Genomic DNA, 27,179 nt, shown 5'->3' on the forward strand with positions numbered 1-27,179 from the left:
CCCGCATACCGCAAAAAAAAAAAAAAAAAAAAAAAAAAAAATCAATGAATGAGCAAAAAAAAAAAAAGGCTATTTTTTAACTTATTTCTTCTGATCTAAGAACTAAGCTTGCTTTAAGCATCGTCTATGACTTGACTTTCCTTTGAGATCCTTTAGTCCATGTTTGTTACAGTCCTTTCTTAATGGCTCAAGCCTTAGCCATTGCAGTTAAAGAAACTAGTGTCCCCTTATAAAGGTCATTATCATCAGAAGGGCAGGGGAAGAGTCAATTGCTACAGAGTGATCTAACTAATTACAATTTTTGGAAAAAGAGTTCATCTAAAAGAAATATATATATATGTGTGTGTGTGTGTGTGTGTGTGTGTGTATGTGTGTGTGTGTATGTGCGTGTGTGTATGTATATATATATATATATATATATATATATATATATCCCCCTCATACAGTAAAACCTTTTTCTTTCTCTCACATAATGGTTCTTGAAAACAATGTTCCCTGAATGCACATGTAAATAATTTTCCTGCTAAAACCAGCATTTCTGATTATTTAGCAGAGGTGATATAGAGAAAACCTTCAGTACGGGAAGGTTTTGTGGCACAGCATATTTAATAACCGTGACAACTCAAGAATTTTAAGCAGACTCGCCTCCCTGTCTGAGATCTGTCGGCACCAGTGTGTCTCTCCTGGCAAGCCCTTAAATGTACTATTTCAGCCAAAACTGCACTAATGATGGTCTACCAAATTTTAACAGGATATTTTTAAGACTTCATATACTCATGATTAAAAAGAAAAAAAAATACTTTCCCCTATTTCTTTCAAAAGCTGCCACTCTAAAATATGTGGCAAATTAAAAAAAAAAAAGTCTGAAATTGCTTTACAGCCTTGATGAAACAAAGACTGGTGTGTTGGTGTGGCTGCAGGGAGCTCTGCGCTGCTTTTGTATGATTTCAGAGGTGAATTTAGATGGCTGGAAGATAGATGGGTGCCAGATGCAGTTTGACATAGATTCAGGCAGCTGCTCCTGGGCTAGGTTTCATTAGCTTGTAAGTGCTCCAGCAGAAGCAGCAGAGCGAGGCCCCAAATGCCAAAATGACAGTGAGAACAGTGGAACAATACAATATTCACTAAGTGATTTTAATCTCGGAGATTAAATGTCACCCAATCAGTTTCCAGGTTTTAAAAACCAACTCGTATGAAGCCATTAGAGGGCCCAAGTCTTTGTCCACCGGGGTAAAAAGTTTTACTTAAAATTTTTTTTTTCTTTTTTTTTTTTTTTTTTTTTAGTTTTAAAACAGACACAAAGGGTTGTAAACCCATTTTGGTAATATACAATTAAAAATCATGTCAACCTCTTCCACACACACATCACAGTAAAAGAAATGTATTCATTTTTGCAACCAGGCAAATATTCCTCAATAATGGACCCAGTGTTGGTTTGTTATCTATCTTTCTTAAAATGAAAGTCTTGGAAGAACTTCCCAGGCCAGTTCCAGCTTAGGGGCCCTCCCCCACCACTGCCACACCCATTCTTCTTCAAAGAAAGACCAAGATCTCAAAACAGAGAGTGTATATTAATTTGCTTTTGAGACCTTATGATCTGTATAGCTAGTGGTGAATATGTACCCAACCACATAATTAACTGTGAATTAAAACCATTTTTTTTCCTGTAAAGAACTTCTGCTCTTACTACTTGGAGGTCATAAGTAATGATGAAACTGACTCCAGAACTCCCCATGCTTGATTTCAACTCACGTGTTTTATCGGCTGAGAAAAGGAAACTTTATTTAGTATATTAAACTTACTAAACTTATCTTTGCTTTCCTGTAAAGAGTGTTATTATCTAACACATCAGTGATGCAACCATTTTATGTGGGGTAATTTTTTAAATTAAAATTAACATGAAATAAATAATTGATTGGACATGTACATATTAGAAAACTGTAAATCTAACCAGTCTCTGCTTTTCTTATTTAGTCTTAGGAAGCTAATGCATCACTTATAATAGCCCTGAGGCATTACGGTGTATTTCTTTTTTTTTTTTTTCCTCCAAACGCATGTGCATTCAGCTCTCTTAATAACAATGGGAGTTGTGTATGTACTCAGCAGAGAATAGCTTCCATTGTGTTTTAGTATTTTGCTTATTAATAGTGTTGTAATACTACTCTTTTTTTAGTCTACAGCCTGGTTAAAAATTTAGAAATATGCTCTGATTGAGTCAGAAACTCTGTTTGTTCAGGAGCAATTATAATATTAATTAATGGCTATATGATACCCTACCAAGTTTTAATATATTCTGGACTTGAATATGTTGCATACTTGTTCTCTGAAAGTTTTATTTCCTTGGGACAATGCTCCCATCTGTGAATTTACATTTGAATTTAAGGGAATCATATCTTAAGTGACATGGTTTTAGTTCATCTAAATCCTTGGGAGTTGTTTCAAAGTAATCTAAGCTCCACCTTTCACCCCCTTCCCTCTTTTTTCCCTCCCTTTCTCTTTTGGTCTAGCACTGACAACTTGACTACGTTGACCTAAATATCGAGACCTCTTTTAGTTTCACTGTACATGCTACTCACGAGGGCTGTGCTTGCAAATCACTTTGATAAGGGGTGAGTCTTGGGTTCATGAAGAGTCTTTTTGGTTCAGCACATTCAGTTTTGGTGAACCTAACTAGACTCAGATTGCGTTTTTCATGGATAGCCCTTAAAAGCCTACCTAACCTTTCTGAATCTCCTCTGGGAGGAGAAAATGAAGCAGCATGTGTAACAGCCTGGAAAATTTCTCATTTAATCTTGTGAGAAAAGTTAATATGTATAGAAAACATGGAGATCCTCAGAGAAAAGTGCTATGTGAATAAGTCCAAGATGTTATTGGGGTTATTACTATTAATTACCTACCAATACAAAGCCGTTTTAATTGTTAATAATCATTTGACATTTTATTTTCCCCCCAATGAAGTCATAAATTTAAGCCACAGTCTCTTACCACTTATGGCAAATTCTATTAATTATCTATGCTATAGCTATTCCCGTGTTCCCTCATCTTGGTTTTGTTTGCTTGTTTTTGTGATAAAATATATAAAAGCTAGCATTTAACATCTCAGCCATTTTTAAGTGTACAGGTCAGTGGTATTAAATACATTCGTATTGTGTGCAGCCATCACCACCATCCATCCCCATAACTCTTTTCATCTTGTAAAACTGAAACTCTGTACTCATTAAATAATAGCTTTCCATTCTCCCCTAGCTCCAGCCCCTGGCAGCCACCATTATACTTTGTTTTTATGATTTTGGCTGTTTGTTGTTTTTTTTTTTAATTTGGCTGTGTCGGGTCTTAGTTGCGGTATATGGGATCTTCGTCGCAGCATGCAGGATCTTTTGTTGTGGCACGGGCTTCTCTCAAGTTGTGTCACATGGGCTCAGTAGTTGTGGCGCACAGGCTCTCTAGTTGTGGCACGTGGCTCTAGAGTGCGTGGGCTTAGTAATTGCGGCATGCGGGATCTTAGTTCCCTGACCAGGGATTGAACTCATGTTCCCTGCATTGGAAGGTGGATTCTTCACTACTGGACCTCCAGAGAAGTCCCGATTTTAGCTATTTTAAGTACTTCACATAAATGGAAGCATATAGTATTTGTCTTTCTGCAGTTGGCTCATTTCAGTAAGCATAATGTGATCATCCGTGGGTGAGGTTTATCCAGTTGTAGCATATTGCAGAATTTCCTCCCTTTTTAAGGTTGAATAATATTCCATTGTATGTATATACCACATTTTGCTTATCCATTCATCTGTTGATGGACACTTGGTTGTTTCCACATTTTAGCTATTGTGAAAAATGCTGCTATGAACTTGGGTGTACAGGTACCTCTTTGAGACCTTGACTCTCAATTCTTTGGGTATATACCCAGAAGTGGAACTGTTGGATCATAAGGTAGTTATATTGAAAAATTTTCAGAAACCACCATACTGTTTTCCACAGTGGCTATACTATTTTATGTTCCCACCACCAGGGCACAGGATTCTAACTTCTCCACATCTTTGCTGGCACTTGTTGCTTTCTGGGTTTTGTTTGTTTGTTTTTTGATAGTAGCCATCCAGATGGGTGTAAGATGGTATCTCCTTGCAGTTTTGATTTGGATTGCCCTAATGATTAGTGGAGTTGACCATTTTTTCATGTGCTTATTGGCCATTCATATATCTTCTTTGGAGTAATGTCTATTCAAGTCCTTTACCCATTTTTGAATTGGGTTCTCTGTTTTTGTTGTTGAGTTTTAGAAGTTCTCTATATGTTCTGGATATTAATCCCTCATCAGATATATGATTTACAAATATTTTCTCTCATTCTGTGAATTGCCTTTTTACTCTCTTGATAGTGTCTTTTGATGCACAATATTTAAAAATGTTCATAAAGTTCAATTTGCCTTTTATTTATTTGCCTGTGCTTTTGGTGTTATATCCAAGAAATCAATTCCAGATCCAATGTTGTGAAGATTTTGTCCTATGTTTTCGTCTAAGATTTTCATTGTTTTGACTCTTAGGTTCTTGATTCATCTTGTATTAATTTTTGTATATGGTGTTAGATAGGAGTCCAACTTCACTCTTTTGCATGTGGATATCCAGTTTTCCCAGCACCATTTGTTGAAAGATTGAATGGTCTTGCCACCTTTGTCAAAAATCATTTGACTCTGTATGTGAATGTTTATTTCTGAGCTCTCTATTCTGTGCCATTGGCCTATATGCCAATATGCCTCTATGCCAATACCACACTGTTTTGATTATTGTAGCTTTGTAGTAAAATTTGAAATTAGGAGGTGCAAGTTCCTCTAGTTTTGGTCTTTCTCAAGATCACTTCTGTAGCTGCAGAAAACATCATTGGGGTTTGGATAGGGATTTCATTGAATCTGTAGGTTACTTTGGGTGGTATTGACATTTTAACAATATTAAAGTATTTCAATCCATGAACATGGGATGTATTTCCATTTATTTATGCCTTCTTTAATTTCTTTCAGCAATGTTTTGTAGTTTCCATTGTGCAAGTCTTTTTCACCTCCTTGATTAAGTTAATTCCTAAGTATTTTATTCTTGTTGATACTACTATAAATGGAATTGTTTTGTAATTTATTTTTCAGATTGTTTATTGTTTGTTTATAGAAATGCAACCAGTTTAGAGTAATTATTGATAAAGGAGGGAGTTCTGTCATTGTGGTATTGTTTTGTATATGACTTACAGATTTTGTCCCTCATATCCTATATTACTGTCTTCTTTTGTGTTGAGTTGATTTTTTTTATAGTGAAATGTTTAAATTCCCTTCTCATTTCTTTTTGTGTATTTTCTATAGCTATTTTCTCTGTGGTTACCATGGGGATTACATTTAACATCCTGAAGTTATAACATTCTAATTTGAATTTATAGCAACCTAGCTTCAATAACATACAAAAACTCTGCTCCTTTATAGCTCCTTCCCAACCCGTTTCAGTTATTGATGTTGCAAAATTATACCTTTATACATTGTGTGCCCCCATACATGAACTAATAATTCTTTTAAATGCACCAGTCTCTTAAATTGTAGACAAAACAAGATTTGGAGTTACAAACCAAAGTTACAGTAATACTAGCTTTTACACTAATAATTGTTTTTTTTCTTAAATCTATTAGTCTCTTAAATCATGTAGAAAACCAAAAAGTTCAATTAAAAACCATTTTTACAATAACACTAGCTTTTATATTTGCCCATGTGTTCACCTGTATTGAGATCTTTATTTCTCCATATGACTTTGAGTTACTGTCTAGTGTTCTTCCATTTCACCTTGCAGGACCCCCTTGATCAGTTGTTCCAAGACAGTCCTAGTCACCATGAACTCCCTCAGCTTTTGTTTATCCAGGAAGGTCTTAATTTCTCCTCACTTTTTTTTTAATTATTTTTTTTTTCTCCTTAATTTTTTTTTTTTTGTGTGTGTTACGAGGGCCTCTCACTGTTTTGGCCTCTCCTGTTGCAGAGCACCGGCTCCAGACGCGCAGACTCAGCGACCATGGCTCACAGGCACAGCTGCTCCGCGGCATGTGGGATCTTTCTGAACCGGGGCACGAACCTGTGTCCCCTGCATCGGCAGGCGGACTCTCAACCACTGTGCCACCAGGGAAGCCCTCTCCTCACTTTTGAAGGACAGTTTTGCCAGATACAGGATTCCTGGTTGACAGTTGTTTTTTTTTTCCTTTTAGCACTTTGAATATATCAGCCCACTGTCTTCTGGCCTCCAAAGTTTCTGATGAGAAATGTGCTGATAATCATATTGAGGATCCCTTGTATGTAATGATTTGCTTATCTCTTGTTGCCTTCAAGATTCTCTTTGTCTTTGTCTTTTGAAAGTTTTATTATAATAAGTAGGTCTCTTTGAGTACATCTTACCTAGAGTTCTTGAGCTTCTTGGATGTTTATATCCATGGCTTTCATCAAAGTGGGAAATTTTCAGCATTATTTCATCAAATATTCTCTCTTACCTTTTTCTCTGTCTCTTCTTCTGGGACTCCCACGATGCACATGTTGGTCCACTTGTTGGTGCTCCACAGGTCCCTTAGGTTCTGTTCACTTTTTTTCAATGTTTTTTTTTCTTTCTGTTCTCACATTTGATGATTTCCATTGTCATGTCTTCAAGTTTGCTGATTCTTCCCTCTACGCAAATCTGCCTTTGAATCTTTCTAATGAATTTTTTATTTAAGTTATATTACTTTTCAGCCCTAGAAGTTCTTTCTGGTTTCCTTTTTAGGTTTTCTTTCTCATTATTGAAATTTCCATTTTGTTCACACATCATTTTCTTGACTTTCTCCACATCTTCCTTTAGTTCTTTGAACATTTTAAAGACACTGTTTTAAAGTCTTTGTCTAGTATATCTCCATTAGGTCTTTTTCAAGGACGGTTTCTGTTGATTATTTGTTTCCTTTGAATGGGTCATATTTTTCTGTTTCATTGAATGCCTTGTGATTTTTTGGTCAAACACTGGACATTTGAATCTAATAATGTGATGACTCTGGAAATCTGATTCTCCCTCTTCCTCAAGGTTTCCTTTATTTTTCTTTATCATTTTCGTTTTTTAGAATGTGGTAGGCTGTCTCTGTGCCAAGATCAGACTGAGGTGTAAATTTAAGATCTTCTCAGGTCTTTTCTGAGCCTTTCTCTGGGCGTACACGGTTATGTTCTTATTTTCCCTGTATATTACAGTTTTTTTTATGTCCTAGTCTTTAATGTCTAGGGTAAGTGAAAAATGAAGGTGGGGAGGGGTAGGTTCTGGCCGTTTAAATCCCCTGGAAAGTCACTTCAAGGGGAGAGGCTTGTGACAACGTGGTGGGGAGGGGGGGGAGCAGGTGTAGCAACAGTGGTTGCCACCTCTTTGTCTGCACTAATGTCACAGAAGCAACAATAAGAGCGCAGACCCCTAATATTTAGAGGACAGGGTTCTTTTTGCTCCCCTAGCTCTTGTAAGCTGCTTGCAAGCTGCTCCAGGAGCATGTGCATAGCTGAGGGTAGGAGGGTGGCTAGCTGCTACTGTGCTAAGAGCTGTAATTGACTGAAAGTAACTGGAATTTACTGCAATTTACCATATTAGTCTTTCCCTGGAATGCAAGCCTTCAACAGACTTCTGAGTCCCAAAATAGTTACATCATTCAGATTCTGCCAGCCCATTTGTTGTCTAGGTGGAAAGATAGATTCCTGGTGCTTCCTACTCTACCATCTTCCCAGAATCCTCTCCTCCTCATACTGTTTTAAGAGAACTCTGAATTTATTTGGGGTAGTTCTGTGCTAAGGTAAAATACTTGATGTTCTGACACCCTTTTAGATGAGATGGCTATGTCCTGCTCTGTTCTGGTTCTTGAGATGTGGGTAGAGGTCCCTGGGGAGAACATACCTTGAATAAAAAGACAAAGCCTCATGAAGACAAGACTTTTTATTTTTTTAAGACAAGACTTTTGACTTTATTCTTTTTTTTTTTTTTTTTTTTTTTTTGCGGTACGCGGGCCTCTCACTGTTGTGGCTTCTCCCATTGCGGCGCACAGGCTCCGGACGCGCAGGCTCAGCGGCCATGGCTTACGGGCCCAGCCGCAACGTGGCATGTGGGATCCTCCCAGACCGGGGCACAAACCCGTGTCCCCTGCATCGGCAGGTGGACTCTCAACCACTGCACCACCAGGAAAGCCTTTGACTTTATTCTTATATAGAATGTAGATGAAATAGCTGGTAGATAGCAGCCTTCTTATGACTCTCAGCACCATGAGGATGGTGGAACAGGTACCTTTGAGCCATCTTTCCAGTCCTGAGCTGCCCAACCCGAGACTTCTAATTTCATGAGAACAAAGAATAAACTCTTAAGTCATTTCACACTGTTAGCATTTCTTTACTTACAGCCAAGTGTAAATCCTAATATACCATTCAAGCCCATAATCCATGAAACAGAATAGAAGCATGGCCAATGGAGATATTTGTGTCTGTGATGAGCACCAGCATTTTTCAGAGCAACTCAAGAGATTGAGATTTGAGATCTGAGTTTCAGTTGCATAGTGGTATAATGGGTATTAAAGAAAGATGGGTACCTCTACTCCTAATGAGACTTAAAGCTTTCTACATTTTTTGTGTACATTCTCCATTTCTTTGGGTTCACTTGCCAAATATTAATGGCATTTTTTTTAGGTGGAAAAAGAAAGTATTATAGCCTAGTTATAGCAATGAAAGTAGGAAGAGACATGCTGGTTGCTTCTGTTACTTATATTTTAAAAACATTGAAGAAAGTTGCTGATCTTTCTTAGTCTTTATTATGCTTTGTTATGTACACATCTTCCCATCAGAATATAATTCAAGTGACAAGGAAGAGGAAATTACAAATAATTAACAATCCAGAGATCTTACATTCTCCCAGTTCTTTTCTTAAGCTTAGCCTGGGACCTGACACAGTGGACAGTCAGTAAATGTTTGTTAGACAAAGAAAAAAAAAAGGTGGGGTTGGTTTGATATTGAATTGCAGGGACAGAGGTACATTTTGAATGCTAGTCAGATGATGAGATTTATTCAATAAAAATGTCTTTTTCCTATGCTCCAGTCTTACCTAATGCCTGAAGTGAGTGGAGCTCCATCTAATCTCCAGTGTGTATCCCAAACCTGTACATAAGATTCACCATACTTGGCAGTGATGCTGGGGAGGAACAAGGGAGCTCTCCTTGCAACACCAGTGATCGCTGGCCCAGTATTGAATTTAATGAGCATTATCTAAGTAATTATTAATAACAAAAAGAGCTACCTTTCTTTATCATTTTCAGAGGCTGTGCTAACATCTTTACATACATAATCTCACTTAACCCACGTGATAACACCATGCCTCAGGTCCTGATTCTGTCTCCTTTTTACAGTTGAGAAAACTGAGGCTTAAGCAAGTTGCCTAAGGTCAGATCGCCAACACATGGTCAAGCTGGAACTTGAAACCCTGTCTGTCTCAGGACTATTTGACTCCAAAGTTAGTGTTCTTAGGCATGTCAGAAAATCTTGACTATAGTTGGCTTAATTATATGTTAAATAATCTCAAAATACTCTGTATTTTGTACTTTGGTTTCTCTGCAAAGAGCTAAAAGGTAATGGTATAAAAGCGGCCTAACTCATAGTGAAGACTTTTTTACTGTTAATGTGGAAAAGATGACTTCTCACAAAGGGTGCTTTACATAATCTTTTTCTATTTACTTCAGTTTCACAGCATGCGCTCTCCTTCAAGTGGGAGGGTGGGTTGGAGGTGGATGAATATGCTTTGCTAGAGTTACAGCAATGCTTGGTGCGGGCAGAAGAGCATGAATGTACATTACGCAGAGTTCAGCTTCACATCCGATGGGTATATCACTGAGCTGCATGACTGGCAGCCTGAGGTATCATGGTATTTTAAGCTCCGTGTGTGTCATCAACATATGTGGGTTGAAATTGCATGGAAGCATAGTAGTCCACAAGAAATATAAACAAAAGTAAAATACACCTTTGGAATAACTGCAGCATTTCATATAGCAACCAAATATTTGTGAAATCTGCACATTTTGAGCTTTTTGTTTTTAGAGCTAATGATTTCGTTTGTTAACTTAGACCATCTAGTATTTTCTATTTGCTTAACGTTTAAGATTCAGTCATAAAATCTCACTCTGAACTAAAGCTGTTTATAGAAACTTAGCCAGTGTGTGGGCATATTGAAAAGAAAAGATAAAAATGTATTTTTAAAAGATATGTTGGGCTTCCCTGGTGGCGCAGTGGTTGAGAATCTGCCTAACAATGCAGGGGACACGGGTTTGTGCCCCGGTCCAAGAAGATCCCACATGCCGCGGAGTGGCTGGGCCCGTGAGCCATGGCCGCTGAGCCTGTGCGTTCGGAGCCTCTGCTCCGCAATGGGAGAGGCCACAACAGTGAGAGGCCCGCGTACCACACACACAAAAAAAAAGATATGTTAAAAATTTGCTGCTTTGTAAATAGGTAGGTAGATAAATAAATGGATATATAGATCATCATGCTTAACGTTCCCATCTGAATCTTTTTTCAGAAATGTGCTTTGGCAGAGAGTCTTCATTAGATGGTTAAGTGAAGTGGTATTTGCAGTAATGTAAACTTGAAAATAAAAACTGGATCTGGAATCTAGGCTTTGCTGCTTGGTCATTGTGGCATCCTGAGAAAGTTTTCTTTGATCCTCAGTTCCTTAAATGTAAAACAGAATAGTAGTAGCTGGGGCTACTTGGGGCTTTAGGATGTGGGGAGCAACTAAGATGGTGATGTCAACGTGCTTTATCATGTGTATAAATAAGTAATTATACAGATTTAAAGGTGTGGTATTGTTATTGTATACTCCACAGCCAGCAGATGGACCAGTCTAACATCATCCTTCATCCAGGCAGGTGACAACGTCTATTTTAGTCTCTTGGACAACACAGATTTATTGAGCTCTTATGCTGTGTGAGGACTTCCTTCACATCAGCAGAGCTTATGTTTAGATTTACAGCAGCTATGGTTTATGCAGTGGCATATTTTTATATAGCATACAGGCATTCTACACATGTACACTTTTTATACGGATGTTTGAAGTTTCTCTTTAAGTACCCAAATTTGTTTAATGTAAGCTTGTTCAATAAAAATCTTTCCCTGTATCATTTCCCTATACTGTTGTTTTATTATTACATTTTTCCCACAGAAAACATTGAGCATAATGGTACCTTTTCTTCATGATTCAGGATCATTTAGATTGCTTAGGTATTCTGTTGGAATACAGAGCCGTTTAGGGCAGGGCTAGTGAGGGGCATAGTGCTATTTGCCTCTAAGTGATCTCCCACACTAAATTTTTTGAGCTCTTGTATCAACATTTTTTAATCCCCCCAACCCTGATTTCTAATTGTTAGCTGCCTTTTTCTTTTCTTTTCTTTTTTTTTTTTTTTTTTTTTTTGTGCTATTATCAATTTGCTTCTTTTTAAATCCATTCTCCCCTCTCATTTCCATTTATAATCTATGGTTTGGGGGAACAAATAAATAAAATCATCTTTAAGATTAAATAGACACTCAGGAATTACATGATAATGCATGAGGTTGGTGCATGGGCTTTGTGATTTCTTCTTTTTTTTCTCAAGGATTTTTTTCTGCTTGCTTTGTTGGTTCTGAGTAACTGGAGTCTCTCTGAATGAATCGTTTTGCCCAACACCACCATATACAGTCTGCATCAGTTTCCTCTAATAATCACCAGTGGTACTTATCTAGCTCGTTACAATTATAAAATTCTTCAAGGGACTTCCCTGGTGGTCCAGTGGTTAAGACTACGTACTGCAGGGGGCGCATGGGTTCGATCCCTGGTCTGGGGAACTAAGATCCCACATGCCACGCGGCCAAAAAGAAAAAAAAAAAAAATCATCTACATCCCGTCAACATGATCATGAGATAGGCAGGATGTGTGTGTGTGTGTGTGTGTGTGTGTGTGTGTGTGTGTGTATTTTAAAATATTTTACAGATGAGAAAACTACGGCATAGTTGGAGGTTATTTTAGTGGGGGGTTGTAGCTGAATGTCCTAGGGAGGCTCGTTCACCCAGACTTGCATGTTCCCTTTACCTGGATATCCCATTTCCATAGGTCTGGGCAGGACCCAGGTTATATTTTGGAAAAAGATCCCAAATAATTCTAACATGCATAGCTTTCCCCAACCCTTTTCCCCATCTTCCACACCCTTTCACCACCTCTGCTCCCATTCAGAACCACTGGCTCAAGTTTTTATGACCAGCAAGTGATTTATATAGATGCTTTCACATGCAGGTCAACAAATAGTGGCTTAAATTTATGATTTTAATGGCCCTGTAGTCAACTGATACGGTGGTCAGAATAGTACCCTCCTTCCCCAGCTATGTTACTTTACATGGTAAAAGAGACTTTGCAAATGTTTTTCTAAATTAAGGATCTTGAGATCCTTGTTGTCCAGGTTATCCTGGACTATTTGGCTGCACTCCATATAATTATAAGGGTCCTTATTAGACGGAGGCAAGAAGGTCAAAGGCAGAAGAAGGAGATGGGACGACAGAAACAGAGGTTGGAATGGTATATTTTGAAGATGGAAGAAGAGGCCACAAACCAAGGGGTGCAGGTAGCCTCTAGAATCTGGAAAAGACAGGAAAACAGATTCTGCCTTGAAGCCTCCAGAAGGAATGCAGAGCTGTCAACACTGCAGTTTTAGACTTCTGAACCTCCAGAACTGTAAGAGAATAAATTTGTGTCATTTTAAGCCACTAAGTTTATGGTAATAGGAAGTAGCAGCAATGGGAAACCAATACAACTGGGAAGTATAAAATACAGATTCTTAAGCCCTCCCACAAAGATACTGTTTTAGCAGAGCTGGGCGGGGTCTAAGGATGTGGGGTTAAACCATTCCCTTGGTGATTGAATGGCCTGTGTCCTCGGACCTCACCTGTGGTCACAAACAGACTCATAAGGCCATCTGTTGTTTCCCTCGGAAGTCTGGAGGTGAGTAGCCCTAGAGCCAGTTGTTCTCATCAGCTCATCAGCTCAGTGATGTCTTGGAGGACGCAGGCTCCACCTTGACTTCTACCCCATCACCCTCAGTCCTTACCCTTCTAACATGCACACAGGATAGCTACCATAGCTCCAGGGACCACATCCTCACACAGCCATGAGGGAGAGAAAGAGCTCTTCCTGCATGCTCTTGTGTCCCTCAGTTTTTAATCAGAGAGGAAAAATTCTTTCCCAGGGCTCCCAGCAGACTTTCCCCTTCTACCCAATTAGCTGGAACTGCATCACCCATCAAGGGAGACCAGACCGCAGGAAACCTCGAGTACTGTCTCAAAACGCTCTCCTGTTCTCCTCCTCCTGGAAAACTTTCACATCTCTCAAACAACACTTACCTCTCATCTAGCTGGTGCCTCCCCGCTCCAAAGATGATCCTTTAGTGCCAGCTCTCTTCGTATCGATACCTTTTAAAATCACCTCATGTGCCACCAGTGGGCACCCTTCACTTTGAGAAAAAAGCATTTTCTTTGTAACACTGTGGGGTGGGTAATATTTCCCCCTTTTTACAGTTAAGAATCAGAGATTGAGAAACATGCCCAAGGTTCACAAGTGAAAAGCTCATAAGTGGCAGATCTGCCTTAACTGTAAAGCTCAGGCTCTTAACCATTACACTGACCCAGATGGTGGTTTTCTGTCGTGTAGTGTTAATAGCACATTTTCAATTATTAGAGTTTTGGGCACACTTGAAGAGATTAAAAACTCAAAGCAACACTAAACAAGTCAATCATTACAACGTAGTCACCACCACCGGAGAGTTTTTAAGAGAGGAGTGATGTGACCTGACTTTTGTTTTAAAAGGATCACTGGCCACTATCTTGAGATACACGGTTAGGGGCCAAGAGTACTGCACTAATTGCTTCCCATCTGACTTAAGGTCAAAGTCAAAGTCATTGCATTGGCATATAAGGCCCTCTACACCCTGCCCCTCCTCCCTGTACCTTCTCTCCTCCCACTCCCCCCCCCACTCCTCCCCTCTGTCTTTTTTTTTTTTTTTTTTTTTTTTGCTGTACGTGGGCCTCTCTTTGCTGTGGCCTTTCCCGTTGCGGAGCACAGGCTCCGGACGAGCAGGCCCAGCGGCCATGGCTCACGGGCCCAACCGCTCCGCGGCACGTGAGATCCTCCCGGACCGGGGCACGAACCCGCGTCTCCTGCATCGGCAGGCAGACTCTCAACCACTGCGCCACCACGGAAGCCCTCCCCTCTGTCTTGATGTCTTTGAACCCTCAGGCACATGCCCGACTCCTGCCCTGCTTGCATTTTCTGTTCCCTCTGCCAGGAAAACTGCTTGGCTTGAGCCTTCACCTCCTTCAGATCTTTACTCAAATGTCATCCTCTCTGCGAGGCTTTTCTAAACCACTTCTTCAAAATTGCCCCCACCCCACACATACACACCCAAGCACACATTCCCCATCCTTCTCCCCTGTTTTACTTTTCCCTAGATCACCTAATTTCTAATACACCATATAATTTACTAATTTATCTTATTTTCTCTCTTTCCCCTCACTGGAATGTAAGAGCCACGTGAGAACAGGGATTTTTTTTTTTAACATCTTTATTTGAGTATAACTGTTTTACAAGAGTGTGTTAGTTTCTCCTTTACAACAAAGTGAATCAGTTATACATATGTTCCCATATCTCTTCCCTCTTGTGTCACCCTCCCTCCCACCCTCCCTATCCCACCCCTCTAGGTGGTCACAAAGCACAGAGGTGAACTCCCTGTGCTATGCGGCAGCTTCCCACTAGCGATCTAATTTACATTTGGTAGTGTGTATATGTCCCTGCCACTGTCTCACAGGGATTTTGATGTGTTTTGTTTGCTGCCACATTCCCAACTCCTAGAACCTAGGACACAGTGGGCATTCAATAAATATTTGTTGAATGGATATTTTCTTTATACACAGCTCTGATTAGTTCTATGGGGTAAATTCCTAGGAATGAAATGACCACAGTACAGGATATGGACATTTTAAAAGGTTCTTGATACAGATGTCCAAACCCTGCCCTCCCAAGATTGAATTCATTGACACTCCCATCAGTGGCTATGACCCAGCCTGTCCGCTGTGCCCTCACATTGTTATCAGTTGTTTTTTTTTTTTTTTTTTTTTTTTTGCGGTATGCGGGCCTCTCACTGTTGTGGCCTCTCCCGTTGCGGAGCACAGGCTCCGGACGCGCTGGCCTGGCGGCCATGGCTCACGGGCTTAGTTGCTCCGCGGCATGTGGGATCTTCCCGGACCGGGGCACGAACCCGTGTCTCCTGCATCGGCAGGCGGATTCTCAACCACTGCGCCACCAGGGAAGCCCTGTTATCAGTTTTAACATACCTGTAGCCAGCTTGGTGTGTAGCAGTTATATTTCTAATTTGTACTGCTTTGATTAGGTGCATTTGTCTTTGTTTTTTCATGCATGTCTTCCTTTGGTGATCATCAGCTTTTGTCCTTTGCCCGTTTTGCTAATTTAATTGCGGTGTTTCCTATTGTAGTATTGGTGTTTTTCTAATTGATTCGTAAAATTAGGTTAGGTTAGGTTACTAAGTCTTTGTTATCAGGTTTGCAGATATTTTTCCAAGTTTGTCATTTTTCCTTTAATTTTGCTTATGGTGTTTCTTGATGTATAGTTTTTTAATCCATTTAAATTTTATAGTTCTTTTTTTGCTTTGTGTTTGGAAAAATCTTGTCTCCTTCTAAGATCAATTATTCATCTGTAATTATTTTAGTTCTCTTACATTTTAAAAAATATATTTTATTATTTAGTTAATCTCTTGTGTTTTTTCATATTGTCACACAATACGAGAATCTAACGTCCATTTTTCCCCTTAAATCATAAACTATTGCACTAACAACGCTATCTTTAGAATATACCAAATCTTTATACTAAGGTCTGTTTCAAGTTTTTCAATTGTAGATGCATTTATATTTTTCTTTTGCCAGAACCCAACTCTGTTAATTATTACAGCTTTTTAATACCTTCTTTAAAATTTATTTTATTTTTTCATTTGTTGGTTATTCTTAATAAATTTTAGGATCATTCTGTCAAGTTCAGGAATAGATGTGGAATTAACATCCTAAAATAAAAATCATATTGTGCCTCTCCCCCATGGGAAGTGTTTTTTTTTTTTTTTTTTTTTCCGGCTGCACCATGTGGCATGTGGGATCTTGGTCCCTGACAAGGGATCAAACCCGTGCCCCCTGCAGTGGAAGCACGGTGTCTGAACCACTGGACCCCCAGGGAAGTCTCCGGAAAATCGTTTAATGACTCCTCACCACCTTCAGAACATAAAGGCGAGACCCTTTAATGTGGTATCCAAGGCCTTCCTAGACATGCCCAGTCAGACTCTCAGGGCCTGTTTATTGTTATTCCCTGCTTGCGATTTATGCTTCAGATCCGCACCCACATCCTCTGCTTTTTCTCACCTCCCCATCTCTGCAGCTCCATCTGCCTTTAATGACCTTGACTCACTCCCATTTACCCTAAAATCCATCACTACCTCCGTTTTCACACTGGCCAGGCTCTGTGCCCACTCGTGTGTGTCTGTTGTCACCCTGCGCATGTCTCTATTGCCATGTAACCCACTGTGTCACAATGATGAGTTAGTCTACCCTGTGAACTCAGTGGGAGCATCTCTTGTTCATTTTGTATTTCTTGTACCTAGCATGCTACCTGTCACACAGTAGGTGGTGTAGATGGATTAGAGGAGAATATCTAGGACTGAAAGTTGGGAGATGGATTGTTGCAGTAATCAAAGTGAAAGATATTAGGGCCTTGACTAGGGCAGTGGTGGTAAAAATGGAGAGAAGGGGACATATTTGAAAAATATTTAAGAGAGAAAATTGACAGGACTTTATGTCTCGTTAAATATGAAAGAAGATACTTTGAATCTTAAATTTCCAACTTAAGACATCAGGGGTACCTTGCTGGTACCTTAACCATATTTAGGCATTCAGGAGGAGGAGCAGATTTAAGGAGGATAAAATTAGGACAATTTTAGATGTGCTGTGAGTTGGAGATGCCCTTATGATATCCAGTGGAGATGTCTAATAGGCAATGGGATAGAAATAGGCTAATTATATACTTTTATTGTTCAACCCAGGACCATTGTGAGATTGAAGCAGGGTGTTATTACTGATTATGCCAGGACAAGCATAAACTAGGAGTGACCCTGACAAATGACAATATGTATGGTCTCTCATATATATAAAGGTCAGATATGAACCTCAGAGAGAAAGGTCTGGAATGTGATTATTGATTTATGAATCTTTAGCGTACAGATGCCCTGAGAGTGGGTGAGGTTGCCCAGAGAGAATTTATAGGATGAGAAGAAAAGAGGGAGCAAAACAAAACCATACAAACATTTAGATTGTGATTATCAACTGGTAAAATTTTTTCAAAACACTCATGTCGGGCTTCCCTGGTGGCGCAGTGGTTGAGAGTCCGCCTGCCGATGCAGGTGACACGGGTTCGTGCCCCGGTCCAGGAAGATCCCACATGCCATGGAGCGGCTGGGCCCGTGAGCCATGGCCGCTGAGCCTGCGCGTCTGGAGCCTGTGCTCCGCAACGGGAGAGGCCGCAACAGTGAGAGGCCCGCGTACTGCAAACAAACAAGCAAACAAAAACACCCATGTCTCCAAATTTTCCTGAAGATTCTGATATCCTAACTAACCATCTCCATTCCCCACTCACCTTTGTAATCTTCTCTGGTCCCACATTGCAATAGGGGGTGATTTTTTTTTTTAAGTGCAGAAATGTAGGTTTATAGGGTGGTCAGAGGAAGAGGAGCCACAGCCAAGGAAACTGCAAGTGGACAGAGAGATAGGAACCAGGAGACTGACTATAGTTCAGCCAGAGTTACTGAAAGAAATGGTTGGAGGTGGTCATTAATGTCAAATGCTATATAGAGAGAGGCTCAGTCATAAGAGGAACTCAGAAATGTCCATTGGTTTGGCACTTAGGGGGCACTGGTGCTCTTTTCTGGCGGTGATCAATATAGTTTTTCTGCAGAAGCCCGAAGAAGTAGGTGGGACTAAAGCTGTGAAGGGTAAAGACAGAAGTAGCCACCAACATTCCTGCAACATTGAAGCAGGGGAGGATTGTTTCTTGTTTTATAAGTGAAGAGAGAGAACATCGAGTCTGTAATTTATTGACTGCAGGATGGAGCCAGTAGAGAGGGCAAGGCTGAGTGTATAGGAGAGGAAGAAATACCAGTCTGAAGTCATATTTAAGCTGTTTTACCCAGCCCCATTTTCTTATCTGGAGTACCTATACTGTACTATAGTTGAATGCCACCATTCTGTCCCAGTAGGAGTCACTGAGACTTTAAAAACCATCCTTCAGATGTCTATTTGGTTGGCTTGGGACCTAGATTTTTCTCCCTCTTTTTCACTAAAGACTCAAAGATGGGAGCCTTTAAATAGAATATAAATGTACCTTATAGATGCATTGATTTGCTGAAATGTCACTGGCAAAGTGTTGATAAGCCATCACTAGATTTATGGGTTGATATGATTATGTCTTCGTTGATAGATTTAGAAGCATACACTGCAGATGAACATATTCCTTTGGGACATATATATGTGTGTTTACGTGGTATTCTGTGTATTAGAAGGAAAAGTGAGTTTTACACTGAGAGTTGATTTTTTTTCCCCCTTGAGAAGCTCCATTAAGGAAAAAATGTTAAGTTTCAGAATAGAAACTGTTCCATTTTCTGATCTGCTACCTAATAGTAAGAAGTCAGTTGTAAGGTTAACTTTCTTGGAGAGAAGACGGCAAGGACACCAGCAAAAGGAAGGTTTAATTGCTCTGCAAAGGCCCAAACATGCTCTGAAAAGTAAAGATTTCAGGCTTAATGTGCATGGAACAAAAGGCCGTTGTGAACTGTGTACAAGAGTTGGTGAGAGTTTGTATTCTACCCCTTTTTTCTGTGGGAGTTATTTCCTGTTGTTGACTAGAGTTCTTTATTTAGAACCACCTAGCTTCAGAATGCCTGCTAGCAAGCAGAAAAGTGTGTATTTAAAACATAGGCTTATTTCAAGACAATCTCTGAAAAATAGTCACACTACCCATGCACCGAGACAGCATCACATTCCCAAAGGTCAAGAGAGTATGTGGGCTTTATTCCTATAACCCCGTATGGAGGGACACAAATAAGAGAGAAGCAGAATGCATTTGGTGTAGCAGTAAGTGGTCACCTGAACACCAAGTGAAAGATAGTTCATGGGGAAAGTGTGTTTCCATTGTTTTTTAAAACAAAAGAAAACAAAATTTCACTTTTTAGTGCTAAATGCATTATTTGGTATATTAAGGAAGTAACAGGAAGCCTTACATATTCTGTAAGGAAGGTTTTATCCTTTCTAATATGATAGAAGTTAGCCTGGCAGGTAAGAAATAAACCCGAAATACTGACTTTAAACCAATTATTCCCTTATACCTGCCTTGTCAGCTGGGCTTCCTGTTAAAAACTTTAGGTTACGCTAGCATCGTCATTGAATTTTGCAGTCTATTATTAAGAGACAGAGAAGACGGACAATATATCAAATGAGTAAAAGGAATTAAGTTATTACTGAAATAATAGGGGATAAATAAATGCATGAAATATAAATATTACCCAATGCTTTATTAATAGATATTAGAAATTGTGGGAAAAAACCTTACGAAGTTCTACTTCATGGGAACCGTATGGAAGATAGGGGAAAAGTGTATTTTTTTAATGTGATGAAATCTAAAACAATAAATTTAAATTGTTTATTACAACATATTTGTTTGCTTTACATGTTTTTGAAAAGAAATTAAACTTTATAGTGTCTCTCCCTAATTCCAGTATTCTCCTCCATTTACGAAAGTCCACCACTTTCCTGAATGTTTTTCGTCTGTAATGTCTTTATTCTATAATTGCATACGTCTGTATTGGTAAACAATATATAGCATTGCTTTGCATGTATTAAAATATTTTATATAAATGATATTATACTTTACATACTTTACAGCTTGCTTTATTTTACTCAGCATTATGTTTTTGAGATTTAACCATGTTGATATTTGGTATCTTTAGTACTTCTTATCCACCATAGTTTTCAAGTATATCAATTTATTCTCATCTTAATGAACATTAAGGTTGTTTCTGATTTTTAGCTATTACAAGCAAAGCTACAATAAACATTCTTCTATGTCTCCATGGGGAATAAAAACAAGAGTTTCTCTAGATTCTAGATTTAGCCCTTCTCATCCAGAATTCTTCCAGAGAATTAAACCCCAGGACCCTAAGGCATCTATTGTATGTAATGAATTATCTTCTGTCCTCTAAGTCTAGAATGGTTCACGTGTTGGGCTGGAACTGGAGACTGATACCTGCTCCTAAGAGTGAGTGATTATGCCAATCTTTCTAATTCTTCAGTTCAGTTGGGAGGCTTGAAATCAGCCATGGTGGGTTATTTACACCACAGAAATCAGCAAATTCTACAAATAAGGGCTTCTTTCCTTCTTTCCCCATTCCCCACCCACATACCAGCCAGTTGTTAAACATTTACCAGCATACCACTGGTTCTTACCTTTATACCACCCTTGGGAGATCTGAGGAAATAGTCACTTGAATTCTTTTCTGTAGGGCTTATTTTCTCATGGAACCCTAGCTGAGAAAGACTGCATGTATGTGGGCAGGGTGTGTGCATCTCCAACTCCACTAGATAATGCCACATTATCTCCAAAATGGTCAATCTGATAGCTGCGAACTAACCTTTTATAATTTGCATTTTTCTTATTGCTGATGAGATTGAATATCTTTTCATGTATTTGTTGGATATTTGAGCTTACTCTTTTACCCATTTTTCTATTGGGTTTGTATGACTTTTAAAAAATTGATTCAGTTCTTTATTAATTCTGAATATTAATCTTTTGTTGATTAAATGAATCACATATATCACTCAACAGTCTTTAGCTTGCCTTTATGTTGTTTATAGTATATTTTGTTTAACAGATGTTTAATTTTTAATATAATCAAAGTTATTGGTCTTTTTCTTTCTAGTTTGTGCATTGGCTGTCTTGTTTCTTAATAATCAAAGTCTGGGCAGGGAACAGTATTCCACTCAAGTGATTCAACTAACGAGACTTTAATGAAAAAGGACTTTTGACAGAGAGACAAAAGTTGAGGCATGGCAGACCAAGAACTGTAGGAAGCTGTTATTATCTTTAGGTCTAAAGGGGAAAGGGGAGGAAATGGTGTTGCTAGAATCTCTGAGAGTTGGCACCCTGGACAAGGGGCTGCCTGCAGAAGCTGTGGTCTTGGAGGGATGGGTGATGCCATAACAGGGGCCCAAAGGGGAAGGAGCAGGGAAGAAATACCCCAGCCTCTCTCCCCTCTGACCCACTGGTCTCTTTCTAGTGCCTTCCTATTGAAAAATCCAGCTGGAAGCTAGTTAGCAAAGAAGCTTAGTCCATAGGGGTCAACATTTCAAGGTATGGGGCAAAGCAGAGGCAAGTAGAGAATGAATCTTAGGAGACAGACAGTAATCACACATTCCTTATCCTGAGCCTATAAATATATTTTCCTATATTCTCTCCTAAAAGTTTTAATGTTTTCTTTCACATATTTAGATGTTAGTCCACCTGAAATGTATTTTTTCTAAAAATGTCAGGTACCTCATTTAATTTTATTTTTCCATGCAGGTAACCGGGTGACCTTTAGTCATTTATTAAATAGCTATTCTTTCCCACTGATCTGTAACCTCACCTCTGTCATATTTTATGCTTCCGTATATGTGTGGGTCTGTTTCTGCACACTCGATTCTATTCTACTGATCTATATATCTCTTGCCAGCACCACTCTGTTTTAATTACTAGAGCTTTATAATAAGCCTTGATATCTGATGGGACACATCCCCCATCTTGTTCTTTAAACTTACTGCAGCTATCTTTTGCCTTTTGCTATTCCAGATGATTTCTGGATCTGCTTTAAAGTTCCATGGGTGGGGGGAGGGGAGCACTGGGATTTAAGTTGGAATCATATTTAATTTATTGATGAATTTTGGGGAGAATTGATATTTATATAGTATTAAGTATTCTTGTCCCTAAATGGTGTATCTCCCCATTAATTCTGTTCTTTTCATCTGATGAACTTTTGGAAAGGTTTCTATTTTCTTACTTTTCATTTTTGGCTATAATGTGAAAAGAGTAATTCTGGAGTCTTTATCTTTATAGCTGTTATTTTTTTTCATCACTAAAACTAAGAGCATGTTGTCTAACAGTTCTAAAGTGATAACAAATCAGGATTGATTAAAAATGAATGTCTGATTCATTAAAATTCTTTTCAACCTTTATAATTTGGGCTTTATTATCTTAAAGGAAAGTAAAAGGAAATATAAATGGTGTTGAAATTACCAGTACTACTCCCACAAAAGCTATTTATCAGCCGTCCCAGTATGGACTATGCTGCCCTCTGTGTAATGAGGCCAAATGAATCACTGTAGTCAAAGTCAGGGAATCCGGCACTTTTTAAATGAGTCTTTTAAATTTGATGTGACTCATATGTATGTTTTCTTTGAAAAGAATCATCTTTAGGGACAATTAAATACATGCATTGTTTGAGCAAACTCGAGTTTGTAGAGTGTACATTTATTTGTAACAGAACAGAACAGCAGTGGGTGTCTATGCTATAGATGATATTCTCGTGGTATTTGCTGCCATCCACTCTCCTTTCTAAATTTGGTGTTACAGATTCAACTTCTGTTTTTAAAAAGGGAAGTTACATATAGCTCATTCACACTATTATTTTCTCCTTAAAAGCCAGTTTCTCTGATAATTGCCCATTTAAGGTTTCATATACCTCAAACAAGACTTCTCTAAGAAAGCAGTTTTGAAACAAATATTACTCAGCAAGATAAAATCTTTTGTTCAATATTTAGAGCATGTTTAGGAAAACAATTGACTAGTTACACAAGTGTGTCTAATATAGCATTGGTGTTTATCTGAGACGTTTGCCTTAGTTTCTTCCTACTTGACTTTCACTCTGCATTTCTGAAATTTTAAATATGAAAATTTTTAAATTTAAAAATACATATTTTTCAATTTAAAGCAAGTATTATTGGACAGTTGGATAATTTTGAAAAAGTCTTGTTTATTCTGGCAACAGGTCTTTAAAGAGCAGTTCTGCATTAGTGACTAAAAGAAAAGATAAAGTCTTACCTAAGTGTTATGTCTCCTCCAAAAACCAATAAAAATTCACAGTGGCAAAGAGCTGATTCATTTTTTGTTGTATGCGCTGTTTCCATTTAAACTGTGTTCTCTGTCCACATGTTTATTTTTAATGATACTTATAGCCTGAACTTAGAGGTATTTCCTGAGCATCTATACACATTAAAGCTTTGACTTTTTCTAAGTCCTCAAAGTAGAATTTCTATAGCTGAGACTTCAAAAAGTGGTTTAAATACGTATTTACATTCCCGAAATCACCATACTTCTCTTAAATGACCTCTTTACTCACAGGTGATTTAAAGGTGCACAATCTTAGATCGTTTCTACAATAGATATGAGAATGTGTATCACAGAAAATAGGATGTGAAGTTGGTTTTATATTCTTCTAAACTCCTCCGTGAAGGCAGTCCCCATTGTAGTCACCTTTTCATAGACTCTTAGTTCTGGGAAGGGGCTACAGAACCCTTGAGCCCTAGTGCCTCATTTTGTGGGGGTGTGGATGCGGGCCCCATGATGTCAAGGCCCTGATACAGCTTCACTGCTGACTGGCTCAGGAACTAGACCCGAGATCTTCTGACCATCCACTTGTGTTCTTGTCACCGGAACCAGTGCTTATCCTAAATCTGTGACATAGCAGATTAAGAAACTAAAAAGTCAATGATTAATCATAGCTAAGAGATTTATTTGTACAAGATCTTCAAACTCCTACTCCAGGACTCTTCCTCTCACCAAGCTGGTTCCCAGGGACAAGGATGGTGTGGAGGCTGCATGATTTCTAACATTCATTGAAGTTTTCTAGGGAAGCCTGGAGTGCTGAGTACCTTGAGAAGAGTGTGAACCACTCAAGAAGGGAGAATGGTTTATGGACAGGAAGTACAGGGTCAACCTGCAGAGGCCACCAGGAGAGTAGTGCCGTGTGGGGAACTGGGGACAAGGAGAGAGGTTTCTGAGAAGCACCCACCAAGTCTTGGCAGAGTGGCATCTGGCAGGAAGGGAGCGCTGGAGTTGTCACCAGGCAAGGCCTTCGCTTTCCAGCTGAGAGAGGATGAAAGCAAGAGCTGGAGTCTCTAAGGAGGGCCACTCCGAAATGAACCTTACCATTTATCTGAGGATTTTACCACAAAATAGTGGCAAATGAAGTAGGGAGGAAGCTCATGCTCAACAGATGCCATCTCCTCTAGAAATGGTTAGAAGGGACTAATCAAAAATGCCAGAAAAAAGAAAATGGTTTTAAGAGCATTTTCTTCCAATATTATCATTAAGATTTTGTTCCAAATTAGGATTTAAATACTATCAGATTTTTAAGAGAGAAAAAGGCGTGTATTGCTAACAGAAAAATGACCCTCTCCCAGAACATAAGGGGTAGTCATTGCAAAGCATTCCAATAACAATGAGGGAAGCTTTGCAAGAGCACCCCTTCACCAGAGTTGAAGCTCTCTTCTTGTGAAGCGTGACTTCACGGAGAGGTGGGGAAAAAACCTGACACAAGAAGGGCGAAGAGATGGAGAAGAATTTGCAGTAGTAGAGAAGTTAACTGGCTCCTTTGGTACCGTGAAGTTTTAACTTGCTAGTGGCTGAAAAGTACTGAACCTGTCCGTGCCATCTTTGTGAGAGTGTTTAGTTTAACAAATCATCGTATCCTGTATCAACTCTTTGATAATCGGTTAGGTGATGTGGGACTTCCAGACTTTATTTTGAAGATTTATTAATTGATTTCAGTGATCAGTGAATGGGAAGTCCACATTCAGTTAGGATCTCTGTATTTTCTATGAAAAGATTATTTAGCCCAGCTGGCTGTATATAATGTGTTTAATAACTGAAACGTTTATTGAGGGGGTAGGGGCATAAGACCAATATTTCCAAGGTATATAGATGGATGATTATTACCAGTATTTCATGTGGAACTTGAAAGGTAAAATGTAATAGAGAAAGAGTGAGCTTGAAAACTGTTGTAAAGTCTTTCTCAGTTTATGTAGGCAGCTTGTCCTTGTGTCAATTCTTTGGTGCATGCTAATTAAGTGCTAAAAGTGGCCTTCAGTTAGTGCAGTAGTCTGGTTGTTTGCAAGATGTGAGGGCACAGAAACTTTCAAGAGAAGCAGTGAAGTGCAAACTAGTACCCAGAACTACAAAGCAATGTTGAGAAGCACCTCTCTGAAATTGAACTCATGAGTATTTTTTAAAATTACCATCACAGTTCTATACTTACAAAAGCAATATTTCTTTTCTCCCTAAGCAGATATATTCCTGATAGTTAAAGGTGGATGACTGGCCTAATTTCTTGTATGTGAAAGTGAGAAGCTCTAAACTCTAAATCCTGAGGGTAGGATTATTTTAAATGGACTTTTAAATGTTCCAGAGAGTGAAAGTGTGAAAACCACACTTATGTGTTCACTAAGCACTTCTTGTTCATTTGCTAGGAATAAACTATATATATATGTGTGTGTGTGTATATATATATGTATGTATATATGTGTGTGTATGTGTGTGTGTGTGTATATATATATATATATACATACATACTTTTTTTTTTTTAATCATGCATACTGACTGAAGGGAGTTGACTTCAAAAGCTCAAGGAGGGCCTGTCCTTAGCCTCATGTTGTTGGATTCCCAGGACCAGGCAGAAATTGCTCTGCTGGCCTGTGGGGAGACTTGGCCCCAGGGGAGGGGGACATGAACCACCTGGTGTGGGACTACATCAGCAGCTGTTGAAGCTGCCACTTCGTCCTTTGACTTCTTGGTACAAGATACCAGAATCTAGAAGTGGGGGGAGTGGGACTTATATATAACATGTGCACTGATAAGACATTTACCTTCAAAAGTGTGGAAAGGTGAAAACCATTTTCCCCCAGAACTTAGATTGCTTTCCTAAGAACTCAAACCTTTACTGAGCACACACAGAATACGTACTGAGCAGAATCAAGCGTCCACTCTGAAGACTTAAAAATTGTCACTTTGGTCTTAGTTCTTCTGGTAATTCATTTGCTAGAAAATATGCAAGCGTCACAAAAATTGTGCAAGTCTAACTTGCTGCTCACTTCAATTCATGAATAACAGTTTCAATTTATTTTAAATTCAACAGAGCCTCTGGCCTCTGCTACAGAGATATCACAGGAAGAGATTACTGCAGCTTCTATTTCAATGGCTTCTCCTTAAACTGAGCGCTGAAAGTATAAGTGAGTGGGTTGTTAGGAAACTGTTGGTAGTTAGTGTCCTCTCTGAAAGGCAGAACTCTAGAAATGAAGAATATCTTGGCTTCATGGCAAAATGTTTGAATATTATGCCACCCAGGTACAAACTGAACAGGATTTGCTGAGGGCCCTGAGCACTACTTCCACGATGTGTAATTTGGAATGCCACTGTAATGAAACTTCCCAAAGATATCCACAAATAATTAGCTTTTGGCATTGGTTATACTTAAAGAAAAATCTGTGTAAGCTTTTAATTATATTGAGGGGCCAGTAAAAACCTCCTTCATTCCCTTGAAAGATAAAACAAGAAACATTGTTCCGTCTACCAACATTTTAGCCCAGGTTTGATTTCAATAAGATCATCAATTTGATTGATAACAAATCATTACTGAACAGTTCCAATAGGTCTAAACTTGTCTTGATGTTAACGACTTATAATCACCTTTATGTTCGGTCTTAAAGCTTTATTATCCTTAAATATAACTAGTATAGTGGACCATTAAGCTCCAAAGAGATCTGAGACGATATTGATTGGGGTGGCAGCCAAAGTTTTAAGGTGCCTGAATTACTTTTTGTAACATCTTTACGCTGAACGGGCATGTAATTTTTAAAATAATCATTAATTTTCTAGGGGAGCTCTCCTTTCCTACGGCTTTTAAATTCGCACCATACACACAACCTCTCCCAACTAGTGTAAATTTCCCTGCTAAGTGTAAGTAGTTCAAGGCAGAAGCTTTCTTAAGGAGAGAGA

At 38.9% G+C, this 27,179-nt stretch overlaps 1 protein-coding gene across 1 annotated transcript in view; it reads left to right on the forward strand.

The window, feature by feature from the left end:
- Nucleotides 1–27,179, forward strand: part of SERTAD2 (SERTA domain containing 2) — a 115,806-nt gene that overhangs the window by 65,150 nt on the left and 23,477 nt on the right. The gene's annotated exons all lie outside the window — the stretch shown is intronic.

This window comes from Kogia breviceps, chromosome 11 (assembly GCF_026419965.1).
Source record: "Kogia breviceps isolate mKogBre1 chromosome 11, mKogBre1 haplotype 1, whole genome shotgun sequence".
In the NCBI taxonomy this organism is placed as follows: domain Eukaryota; kingdom Metazoa; phylum Chordata; class Mammalia; order Artiodactyla; family Physeteridae; genus Kogia; species Kogia breviceps.